Genomic DNA, 12,498 nt, shown 5'->3' with positions numbered 1-12,498 from the left:
CCTCAGAAAGTGCTCTCTCAATACCTCAGATAGTTCTCCCTCAATACCACAGATAGTGCTCACTCAATACTTCAGATAGTGCTCCCTCAATACTTCAGATACTGCTCCCCCATACCTCAGAAAGTGCTCCCACAATTTTTCAGATAGTTCTCCCTCACTACCTCAGATAGTGCTCCCTCAATACCTCTGAAAGTGCTCCCTCAATATCTCACAAAGTGCTCCCTCAGTACCTCAGAAAGTGCTCACTCAATATCTCAGAAAGTGCTCTCTCATTACCTCAGAAAGTGCTCTCTCAATACCTCAGAAAGTGATCGCTCAATACCTCAGAAAGCGCTCCCTCAGTACCGCAGAAAGTGCTCCCTCAATACCTCAGAAAGTGCTCACTCAGTACCTCAGATAGTGCTGCCTCAGAACGTCAGAAAAGGCTCCCTCAATATCTAAGAAAATGCTCCCTCAGTACCTCTGATAATGCTCCCTCAGTACCTCAGACATGCTCCCTCAATACCTCAGAAAATGCTCCCACAATATCCAAAAAAGTTCTCCCTCAATACCTCAGAAAGTGCTCTCACAGTAACTCAGAAAGTCCTCCCTCAATCCTCTGAAGGTGCCCCCACAATACCTCAGATAGTTTTCCCTCAATACCTCACATAGTGCTCACTGAATACTTCAGATAGTGCTCCCTCAATACTTTCGATAGTGCTCCCTCAGTACTTCAGAAAGTGCTCCCTCAGTACCTCAGAAAGTGCTGCCTCAATACCTCAGATAGTGCTCACTCAATACTTCAGATAGTGCTCCTTCAATACTTCAGATTGTGCTCCCACAGTACCTCATATAGTTCTCCCTCAGTACCTCAGATAGTGCTCCCCCAATACCTCAGAAAGTGCTGCCTCAATACCTCAGATAGTGCTCCCCCATTACTTCAGATAGTGATCCCTCAATACTTCAGATAGTGCTCCCTCAGTACCTCATATATTTCTCCCTCACTACCTCAGATAGTGCTCCCTCAATACCTCTGAAAGTGCTCCCTCAATATCTCATAAAGTGCTCCCTCAGTACCTCAGAAAGTGTTCCCTCAATACCTCAGAACGTGCTCCCTCAATATCTCAGATAGTGCTTCGTCAATACCTCAGAAAGTGCTACCTCAATACCTCAGATAGTGCTTCCCCAGTACGTCAGAAAGTGTTCCCTCAGTACCATAGACAGTGCTCCCTCAAAACCTCAGTAAGTGTTCCCTCAGTACCTCAGACAGTGCTCCTCCAATACCTCAGAAAGTGCTCCCCCTGTACATCAGATAGGGCTCCCTCAGTACCTCAGAAAGTGCTCCCTCAATACTTCTGGAAGTGCTCCCTCTTTGCCTCCGATAGTTCTCCCTCAATACATAAGATAGTGCTTCCTCAATACATCAGAATGTGCTCCCTCAATACCTCGGAATATGCTCCCTCAATACCTCGGAAAGTGCTCCTTCAATAGCTCAGATACTTCTCCCTCAGTACCTCAGATAATGCCCTCTCAATTCCTCAGATAGTGCTCCTCAGTACCTCAGACAGTGCTCCCTCAATACCTCAGAATGTCCTCTCTCAGTACCTCAGAAAGTGCTCCCTCGGTACCTCAGAGAGTTCTCCCTCGGTACCTCAGAAAGTGCTCCCTCAATACCTCTGAAAGAACTTCTTCAATAGCACAGAAATTGCTCCCTCAATACCTCAGATATTTCTCCCTCAATATCTCAGATAGTGCTCCATCAATACCTCAGAATGTGCTCCGCAATAGCTCAGATACTGCTCCCTCAATGCCTCAGAAAGAGCTCCCTCAATATCTCAGAAAGTTTTACCTCAATACCTCAAAAGGTTCTCCCTCAGTACCTCAGAAAGTGCTCCCTCAATATCTCAAAAATTGCTCCATCAGTACCGCAGAAAATGCTCCCTCAATATCTCAAAAATGATCCCTCAATACCTCAGAATGTGCTCTCTCAATACCTCAGACAGTGCTCCCTCAGTACCTCAGATAGTTCTCCCTCATTACTTCAGATAGTAATCCCTTAATACCTCAGAAATTGCTCCCTCAATATCTCAAAAAGTGCTCCCTCAGTACCTCAGATAGTGCTGTCTCAATACCTCAGACAGTGCTCCCTCAATACCTCAGAAAGTGCACCCTCAGTACCTCAGACAGTGCTCACTCAATACCTCAGAAAGTGCTCCCTCAGTACCTCATATAGTGCTCCCTCAGTACCTCAGAAAGTGCACACTCAGTACCTCAGACAGTGCTCACTCAATACCTCTGAAAAGGCTCCCTCAGTACCTCAGAACTTGCTCCCTCAGTACCTCAGATAGTGCTCGCTCAATACCTCTGAAAGTGCTCCGTCAATAGCTCAGAAAGTGCTCCCTCAATACCTCAGAAAGTGCGCCTTCAACTCCTCTGAAAGTGCTCCGTCAATACCTCAGATAGTGCTCCCTCAGTAGCTCAGATATTGCTCCCTCAATTCCTCAGAAAGTGCTCCCTCAGTACCTTAGAAAGTGCTCACTCAATACCTCAGACAGTGCTCTGTCAGTACATCAGAATGTGCTCCCTCAATACCTCCGAAAGTGCTCCCTTAGTACCTCAGTAAGTGCTCCCTCAATAACTCAGAAATTGCTCCCTCAATAGCTCAGATATTGCTCCCTCGGTACCTCAGACAGTTCTCCCTCAGTACTTCAGACAGTGCTCCCTCAAAAGCTCAGAATGTGCTCTCCCAGTACCTTAAAAAGTGCTCCCTCAGTACCTGAGAAAGTGCTCTCTCAATAGCTCAGAAAGTGCTCCCTCAATAAATCAGATATTTCTCCCTCAGTACCACAGAAGATGCTCCCTCAATATCTCATAATGTGCTCCCTCAGTACCTCAGATAGTGCTCCCTCAATACCTCAGAAAGTGCTCCCTCAGTATCTCAGATAGTGCTTCCACAGTACCTCAGAGAGTGCTTTCTCAGTACCTCAGATAGTTCTCCCTCAGTTCCTCAGATAGTACACCCTTAATAACTCAGAAAGTGTTCCCTCAATACCTCATAGTGCTCGCTCTCTACTTCAGATAGTTCGCCCTCAGTACCTCAGATAGTACTCCCTTAATACCTCAGAAAGTGCTACCTCAATACCTCAGATAGTGCTCCCTCAGCACCTCAGGTAGTTCTCCCTCAGTACCTCAGATAGTATTTCGTTAATACCTCAGAAAGTGCACCCTCTATACCTCAGATAATGCTGCATCAGTACCTCAGAAAGTGCTCTCTCAATATCTCAAAAAGTGCTCCCTCAGTACCTCAGATAGTGCTCCCTCAATACCTCAGAAAGTGCTCCCTCAGTACCTCAGAAAGTGCTTCCTCAATACCTCAGAAAGTGCTTATTCAATACATCAGAAAGTGCTTCCTCAATATCTCAAAAAGTGCTCCCTCAGTACCTCAGATAGTGCTCCCTCAGTACCTCAGAAAGTGCTCTCTCAATACCACAGACAGTGCTTCCTGAAAACCCAGAAAGTGCTCGCTCAATACCTCAGAATGTGCTCCCTCAATACCTCAGAAAGTGCTCCCTCAATAACTCAGATATTTCTCCCTCAGTACCTCAGATACTGCTCCCTCAATACCTCAGATAGTGCTCCGTCAGTACCTCAGACAGTGTTCCCTCAATACCTCAGATAGGGCTACTTCAGTACTTCAGATAGTGCTCCCTCAGTACCGCAGATAGTTCTTCCTTAGTACCTCAGATAGTGCTCCCTTAATACCGCCGAAAGTGCTCACTCAATATTTCAGATAGTTCTCCATCAATACCTCAGATAGTGCTCCTTCAATACCTCAGAAAGTGCTCCCTCAATACCTCAGAATGTGCTCCCTCAATACCTTAGAAAGTGCTCCTTCAATAGCTCAGATAGTTCTCCCTCAGTACCTCAGATAGTGCTCCCTTAATACCGCAGAAAGTGCTCACTCAATATTTCAGATTGTTCTCCATCAATACCTCAGAAAGTGCTCCCTCAATACCTCAGAAATTGCTCCCTCAGTACCTCAGATAGTACTCACTCAGAACCTCAGCTAGTGCTTCCTCAGTACGTCAGAAAGTGCTCCCTCAATACCTCAGAAACTGTTCCCTCAGTACCTCAGATAGTTCTCCCTCAGTACCTCAGATAGTTCTCACTCAGTACCTCAGATAGTGCTCCCTCAGTACCTCAGATAGTGTTCCCTCAATACCTCAGAATGTGCTCCCTCAGTACCTCAGATAGTTCTCCCTCAATACCTCAGATAGTTCTCACTCAGTACCTCAGAAAGTGCTCCCTCAGTACCTCAGATATTGCTCCCTCAGTACCTCAGGTAGTGCTCCCTCAATACCTCAGAATGTGCTCCCTCAATTCCTCAGAATGTGCTCCCTCAATTCCTCAGATATTGCTTCCACAGTACAACAGATAGTACTTTCTCAGTACGTCAGAGAGTTCTCGCTCAGTTCCTCAGATAGCGCTCCTTAAATACCTCAGAAAGTGCTCCCTCAATACCTCAGATAGTGCTTTCTCAGTACCTCACATAGTTCTCCCTGAGTTCCTCAGATAGTACTCACTTAATACCTCAGAAAGTGCTCCCTCAATACCTTAGATTGTGCTCCCTCTGTACTTCAGATAGTTCTCCCTCAGTACCTCAGAGAGTACTCCCTTAATACCACAGAAAGTGCTCCTTCAATACCTCAGAAAGTGCTCCCTCAATACCTTAGATTGTGCTCCCTCTGTACTTCAGATAGTTCTCCCTCAGTATCTCAGATAATATTCCCTTAATACCGCAGAAAGTGCTCCCTCAATACCTCAGGTAGTGCTCCCTCAGTACCTCAGATAGTTCTCGCTCAGTACCTCAGATAGTGATTCCACAGTACATCTGATAGTGCTCCCTCAATAACTCAGATAGTGCTCCCTCAGTACCTCCGATAGTTCTCCCTCAATGCCTCAGATAGTGCTTCCTCAGTACATCCGATAGTGCTCCCTCAATAACTCAGATAGTGCTCCCTCAGTACCTCCGATAGTTTTCCCTCAATGCCTCAGATAGTGCTTCCTCAGTACATCAGATAGTGCTCCCTCAATAACTCAGATAGTACTCGATTAAGACCTCAGAAAGTGCTCCCTCAATTCCTCAGAAAATGATCCCTCAATATATCAAAAAGTGCTCTCTCAGTACTTCAGATAGAGCTCCTTCAATACCTCAGAAAGTGCTCCCTCAGTACCTCAGTTAGTACTCCCTCAATACCTCAGATAGTGCTCCCTCAGTACCTCAGAAAGTGCTCTCTCAGTACCTCAGATAGTGCTCCCTCAACAACTCAGATAGTGCTCCCTCAATGCCTCAGATAGTGCTTCCTTAGTACCTCAGATACTGCTCTCTCAATACCTCTGAAAGTGCTCCCTCAGTACTTCAGAAAGTGCTCCCTCAATAACTCAGATAGTGCTTCCTCGGTAGCTCAGATACTGCTCTCTCAACATCTCTGAATGTGCTCACTCAGTACTTCAGAAAGTGCTCCCTCAATAACTCAGATAGTGCTCCCTCAGTACCTCAGATGGTACTCGCATAATACCTCGGAAAGTGCTCCCTCAAAACCTCAGATAGTGCTCCCGCAGTACCTCAGAAAGTGCTCCCGCAATATCTCAAAAAGTGCTCCCTCAGTACCTCAGATAGTGATCACTCAGTTCCTCGGAAAATGCTCCCTCAATATCTCAAAAAGCGCTCCTACAGCACCTCAGATAGTGGTCCCTCAATACCTCAGAAAGTGCTCCCTTTGCACCTCAGTGAGTGCTCGCTCAATACCTCAGATAGTGCTTCCTCAAAACACAGAAAGTGCTCCAACAAGACCTCACTTAGTGCTCCCTCAATACCTCAGATAGTGCTTCCTCATTAAATCAGATAGTATTCCCTCAATACCTCAGATAATGTTCCCTCAGTACCTCAGAAAGTGCTCCCTCAGTACCTCAGAAAGTGTTCTCTCAATGCCTCTGAATGTGCTCTCTTAATACCTCAGATATTGCTCGCTCAATACCTCAGATATTTCTCCCTCCATACCTCAAAAGGTGCTCCCTCAATACCTCAGAATGTGCTCCCGCAATAGCTCAGATATTTCTACCTTAGTACAGCAGATAATGCAACCTCAATTCCTCAGATAGTTCTCCCTCAATACCTCAGATAGTGCTCTCTCAGTACCTCACAGAGTTCTCCCTGAGTTACTCAGATAGTATTCACTTATTACCTCAGAATGTGCTCCCTCAATACTTCAGATCGTGCTTCCTCAGTACATCAGATAGTGCTCCCTCAATAACTTAGACAGTGCTTCCTCAGTACCTCAGATAGTACTTCCTCAGTACCTCACATAGTTCTCCCTGAGTTACTCAGATAGTACTCACTTATTACCTCAGAATGTGCTCCCTCAATACTTCAGATAGTGCTTCCTCAGTACATCAGATAGTGCTCCCTCAATAACTTAGACAGTGCTTCCTCAGTACCTCAGATAGTGCTTCGTCAGTACCTCAGATAGTTCTCCCTGAGTTCCTCAGATAGCACTCCCTTAATACCTCAGAGAGTGCTCCCTCAATACTTTAGATTGTGCTCCTTCAATACCTCAGGTAGTACTCCCTCAGTACCTCAGATAGTTCTCCCTCGGTACCTCAGATAGTGTTTCCACAGTACATCTGATAGTGCTCCCTCAATAACTCAGATAGTGCTCCCTCAGGACCTCAGATAGTTCCCCCTCAATGCCTCAGATAGTGCTTCCTCAGTACATCAGATAGTGCTCCCTCAATCAGTCAGATAGTACTCCCTTAAGACCTCAGAAAGTGCTCCCTCAATACCTCAGAAAGTGCTTGCTCAATATCTCAAAAAGTGCTCTCTCAGTACCTCAGATAGTGCTCCCTCAATACCTCAGAAAGTGCTCCCTCAGTACCTCAGTTAGTACTCCCTCAATACCTCATGTCGTGCTACCTCAGTACCTCAGAAAGTGCTCCCTCAGTACCTCAGATAGTGCTCCCTCAAAAACTCAGATAGTGCACCCTCAATCCCTCAGATAGTGCTTCCTCAGTACCTCAGATACTGCTCTCTCAATACCTCTCAAAGTGCTCCCTCAGTACCTCAGAAAGAGCTCCCTCAATACCTCAGATCGTGCTCCCTCAGTACCTCAGAAAGTTTTCCCTCAGTACCTCAGATAGTGCTCCCTCACTAACTCAGAGAGTGCTCCCTCAATGCCTCAGATAGTGCTTCCTCAGTACCTCAGATACTGCTCCCGCAATACCTCTGAAAGTGCCCCCTCAGTACTTCACAAAGAGCTTCCCCAGTACCTCAGATAGTGCTCCCTCAGTAGCTCAGAAAGTGCTCCCTCAATACCTCAGTTAGTGCTTCCTCAGTACATCAGATAGTGCTCCCTTAATAACTCAGAAAGTTCTCCATCAATGCCTCAGATAGTTATCCCTCATTCCTCAGATGGTACTCTCTTAATACCTCAGAAAGTGCTCCCTCAATACCTCTGATAGTGCTCCCGCAGTACCTCAGAAAGTGCTCTCTCAATATCTCAAAATGTGCTCCCTCTGTACCTCAGATAGTGATCACTCAGTACCTCGGAAAATGCTCCCTCAATATCTCAAAAAGCGCTCCCTCAGCACCTCAGAATGTGCTCCCTCAATACCTCAGAAAGTACTCCCTCTGTACCTCAGAAAGTGCTCCCTCAATACCTCAGATACTGCTTCCTCAAAACACAGAAAGTGCTCCCTCAAGACCTCACTTAGTACCCCCTCAATACCTCAGATAGTGCTTCCTCAATACCTCAGAAAGTGCTCCCTCAGTACCTCAGTTAGTACTCCCTCAATACCTCATGTCGTGCTACCTCAGTACCTCAGAAAGTGCTCCCTCAGTACCTCAGATAGTGCTCCCTCAAAAACTCATATAGTGCTCCCTCAATGCCTCAGATAGTGCTTCCTCAGTACCTCAGATACTGCTCTCTCAATACCTCTCACAGTGCTCCCTCAGTACCTCAGAAAGAGCTCCCTCAATACCTCAGATCGTGCTCCCTCAGTACCTCAGAAAGTTTTCCCTCAGTACCTCAGATAGTGCTCCCTCAATAACTCAGAGAGTGCTCCCTCAATGCCTCAGATAGTGCTTCCTCAGTACCTCAGATACTGCTCCCGCAATACCTCTGAAAGTGCCTCCTCAGTACTTCACAAAGAGCTTCCCCAGTACCTCAGATAGTGCTCCCTCAGGAGCTCAGAAAGTGCTCCCTCAATACCTCAGTTAGTGCTTCCTCAGTACATCAGATAGTGCTCCCCCAATAACTCAGAAAGTTCTCCCTCAATGCCTCAGATAGTTATCCCTCAGTACCTCAGATGGTACTCTCTTAATACCTCAGAAAGTGCTCCCTCAATACCTCTGATAGTGCTCCCGCAGTACCTCAGAAAGTGCTCTCTCAATATCTCAAAATGTGCTCCCTCTGTACCTCAGATAGTGATCACTCAGTCCCTCGGAAAATGCTCCCTCAATATCTCAAAAAGCGCTCCCTCAGCACCTCAGAATGTGCTCCCTCAATACCTCAGAAAGTACTCCCTCTGTACCTCAGAAAGTGCTCCCTCAATACCTTAGATACTGCTTCCTCAAAACACAGAAAGTGCTCCCTCAAGACCTCACTTAGTACGCCCTCAATACCTCAGATAGTGCTTCCTCATTACATCAGGTGGAGTTCCCTCAATACCTCAGAAAGTGCTCCCTCAGTACCTCAGAAAGTGCTCTCTCAATGCCTCTGAAAGTGTTACCTCAGTACCTCAAATAGTGCTCCCTCAATGCCTCAGACAGAGCTTCCTCAGTACATCAGATAGTGCTCCCTCAATAACTCAGATAGCAACTCCCTTAAGACCTCAGAAAGTGCTCCCTCAATACCTCAGAAAGTGCTTCCTCAATATCTCAAAATGTGCTCCCTCAGTACCTCAGTTAGTACTCCCTCAAAACCCAGAAATTGCTCCCTCATAACTCAGTTAGTACTCCCTCAATACCTCAGTTAGTACTCCCTCAATACCTCAGATCGTGCTCCCTCAGTACCTCAGATCGTGCTCCCTCAATGCCTCAGATAGTGCTTCCTCAGTACCTCAGATACTGCGCTCTCAATACTCCTGAAGTGCTCCCTGAGTACTTCAGAAAGAGCTCCCTCAATACCTCAGATCATGCTCCCTCAGTACCTCAGAAAGTGCTCCCTCAGTACCTCAGATAGTGCTCCCTCAATAACTCAGATAGTGCTCCCTCAATGCCTCAGATAGTGCTTCCTCAGTACCTCAGATTGTATTCTCTAAAAACCTCGGAAAGTGCTCCCTCAATACCTCAGATAGTGCTCCGCAGTACCTCAGAAGGTGCTCCCTCAATACCTCAGATAGTGCTTCCTCAGTACCTCAGATACTGCGCTCTCAATACTCCTGAAGTGCTCCCTGAGTACTTCAGAAAGAGCTCCCTCAATACCTCAGATCATGCTCCCTCAGTACCTCAGAAAGTGCTCCCTCAGTACCTCAGATAGTGCTCCCTCAATAACTCAGATAGTGCTCCCTCAATGCCTCAGATAGTGCTTCCTCAGTACCTCAGATTGTATTCTCTAAAAACCTCGGAAAGTGCTCCCTCAGTACCTCAGATAGTGCTTCCTCAGTACCTCAGAAGGTGCTCCCTCAATACCTCAGATCGTTCTCCCTCAATATCTCAGATAGTTCTCCCTCAATACTTCAGAAAGTGCTCCCTCAATTCCTCAGATATTGCTCCCTCAGTACCTCAGACAGTGCTTCCTCAGTACCTCAGATACTGCTTCCTCAGTACCTCACAATAGGTCTCCCTAAGTTACTCAGGTAGTACTCCCTTAATACCTCAGAAAGTGCTCCCTCAATTCTTCAGATAGTGCTTCCTCTGTACCTCAGATAGTGCTCCCTCAATAACTCAGACAGTGCTTCCTCAGTACCTCAGATAGCGCTTCTGCAGTACCTCAGATAGTGCTTTCTCAGTACCTCAGATAGTGCTCCCTCAGTACCACAGATAGTGCTTCCGCAGTACCTCAGATAGTGCTTTCTCAGTACCTCAGATACTTCTCCCTCAATGCCTCTGATCGTGCTTCCTCAGTGCATCAGATTGTGCTCCCTCAATTGCTCAGGTAGTGCTCTCTCAGTACCTCAGATAGTACTCCCTTAATACCTCAGACAGTGCTCCCTCAATACCTCAGATAGTGCTCGCTCAGTACCTCAGAAAGTGCTCCCTCAATACCTCAGATAGTGCTTCCTCATTACATCAGATAGTACTCCCTCAATCCCTCAGATAGTGCTCCCTCAGTACATCAGAAATTGCTCCCTCAATACCTCAGATATTTCTCCCTCAATACCTCAGAAAGTGCTCCCTCAATACCTCAGAATGTGCTCCCACAATACCTTAGAATGTGCTCCCTCAATAGCTCAGATATTTCTCCCTCAACACATCAGATAATGTGCTCTCAATTCCTCAGATAGTACTCCCTCAGTACCTCAGATAGTTCTCCCTCAGTACCTCAGATAGTGTTTCCACAGTATATCTGATAGTGCTCCCTCAATAACTCAGATAGTGCTCCCTCAGTCCCTCAGAAAATTTTCACTCAATGCCTCAGATAGTGCTTCCTCAGTACATCAGATAGTGCTCCCTCAATATCTCAAAAAGTGCTCTCTCAGTACCTCAGATAGTGCTGCCTCAATACCTCAGAAAGTGCTCCCTCTGTACCTCAGTTAGTACTACCTCAATACTTCAGTTAGTGCTCCCTCAGTACCTCAGATAGTGCTTCCTCAAAACACAGAAAGTGCTCCCACACGACCTCACTTAGTACTCCCTCAATACATCAGATAGTGCTTCCTCATTACATCAGATAGTATTGCCTCAATACCTCAGAAAGTGCTCCCTCAATATCTCAGATAGTGTTTCCTCAAAACACAGAAAATGCTCCCTCAAGACCTCACATAGTACTCACCCAATACCTCAGATAGTGCTTCGTCAGTACTCAGATAGTTCTCCCTCAATGCCTCAGATAGTGCTTCCTAAGTGCATCAGATTGTGCTCCCTCAATAGCTCAGGTAGTGCTCCCTCAGTACCTCAGATAGTACTCCCTTAATACCTCGGGTAGTGCTCCCTCAGTACCTCAGAAAGTTTTCCCTCAATACCTCAGATAGTGCTTCCTCATTACATCAGATAGTGCTCCCTCAAAACCTCAGATAGTGCTCCCTCAGTACCTCAGAAAGTGCTCCATCAGTACCTCAGAAAGTACTCCCTCAATGCCTCTGAAAGTGCTCTCTCAATACCTCAGAAATTGCTCCCTCAATACCTCAGATATTTCTCCCTCAATACCTCAGAAAGTGCTCCCTCAATACGTCAGATCGTTCTCCCTCAAATCTCAGATAGTTCTCCCTCAATAGCTTAGAAAGTGCTCCCACAGTACCATAGAATGTGCTCACTCAATTGATCAGATATTTCTCCCTCAGTACATCAGATAATGTGCTCTCAATTCCTCAGATAGTTCTCCCTCAATACCTCAGGAAGTGCTCCCTCAGTACCTCAGATAGTGTTTCCACAGTACATCTGATAGTGATCCCTCAATAACTCAGAAAGTGCTCCCTCAATACCTCAGAAAGTGCTCCCTCAATATCTCAAAAAGTGCTCTCTCAGTACCTCAGATAGTGCTCCCTCATCACCTAGAAAGTGCTCCCTCAGTACCTCAGACAGTGCTCCCTCATTAGCTCAGAAAGTGCGCTCTCATGTACCTCAGAACGTGCTCCCTCAGTACCTCAAAAGCTGCTCCCTCAATATCTCAAAATGTGCTCCCTCAGTACCTCAGATAGTGCTCCCTCAATACGTCAGAAAGTGCTCCCTCAGTACCTCAGAAAGTGTTCCCAGAGTACCTCAGAAAGTGCTCCCTCAATACCTCAGAAGGTGCTCCCTCAGTATCTCAGATAGTGCTCCATTAATACCTCAGAAAGTGCTCCATCAGTACCTCAGAAAGTGTTCCCTGAGTACCTCAGAAATTGCTCCCACAATACCTCAGATAGTGCTTCCTCATTACGTCAGATAGTACTTCCTCAATACCTCAGATAGTGCTCCCTCAGTACCACAGAAAGTGCTCCCTCAGTACCTCAGAAAGGGTTCCCTGAGTACCTCAGAAAGTGCTCCCTCAATAGCTCAGAAAGTGCTCCCTCAATATCTCAAACTGTGCTCCCTCAGTACCTCAGATAGTGCTCCCTCAATACCTCAGAAACTGCTCCCTCAGTACCTCAGAAATTGCTTCCACAGTACAACAGATAGTGCTTTCTCAGTACCTCCGATAGTTCTCCCTCAGTTCCTCAGATAGTACTCCCTTAATACCTCAGAGAGTGCTCCCTCAATATTCAGGTACTGCTCCATCATTACCTCAGTTGTTCTCCCTCAGTACATCAGATAGTGTTTCGACAGTACATCTGATAGTGCTCCCTCAATAACTCAGATAGTGCTCCCTCAGTACCTCAGAT

The sequence above is a fragment of the Chiloscyllium plagiosum genome, unplaced genomic scaffold (assembly GCF_037043375.1).
Source record: "Chiloscyllium plagiosum isolate Xiang-an unplaced genomic scaffold, Cpla_swu_hap1 HiC_scaffold_45, whole genome shotgun sequence".
Taxonomy (NCBI): domain Eukaryota; kingdom Metazoa; phylum Chordata; class Chondrichthyes; order Orectolobiformes; family Hemiscylliidae; genus Chiloscyllium; species Chiloscyllium plagiosum.
This window is presented reverse-complemented; position numbering follows the sequence as displayed.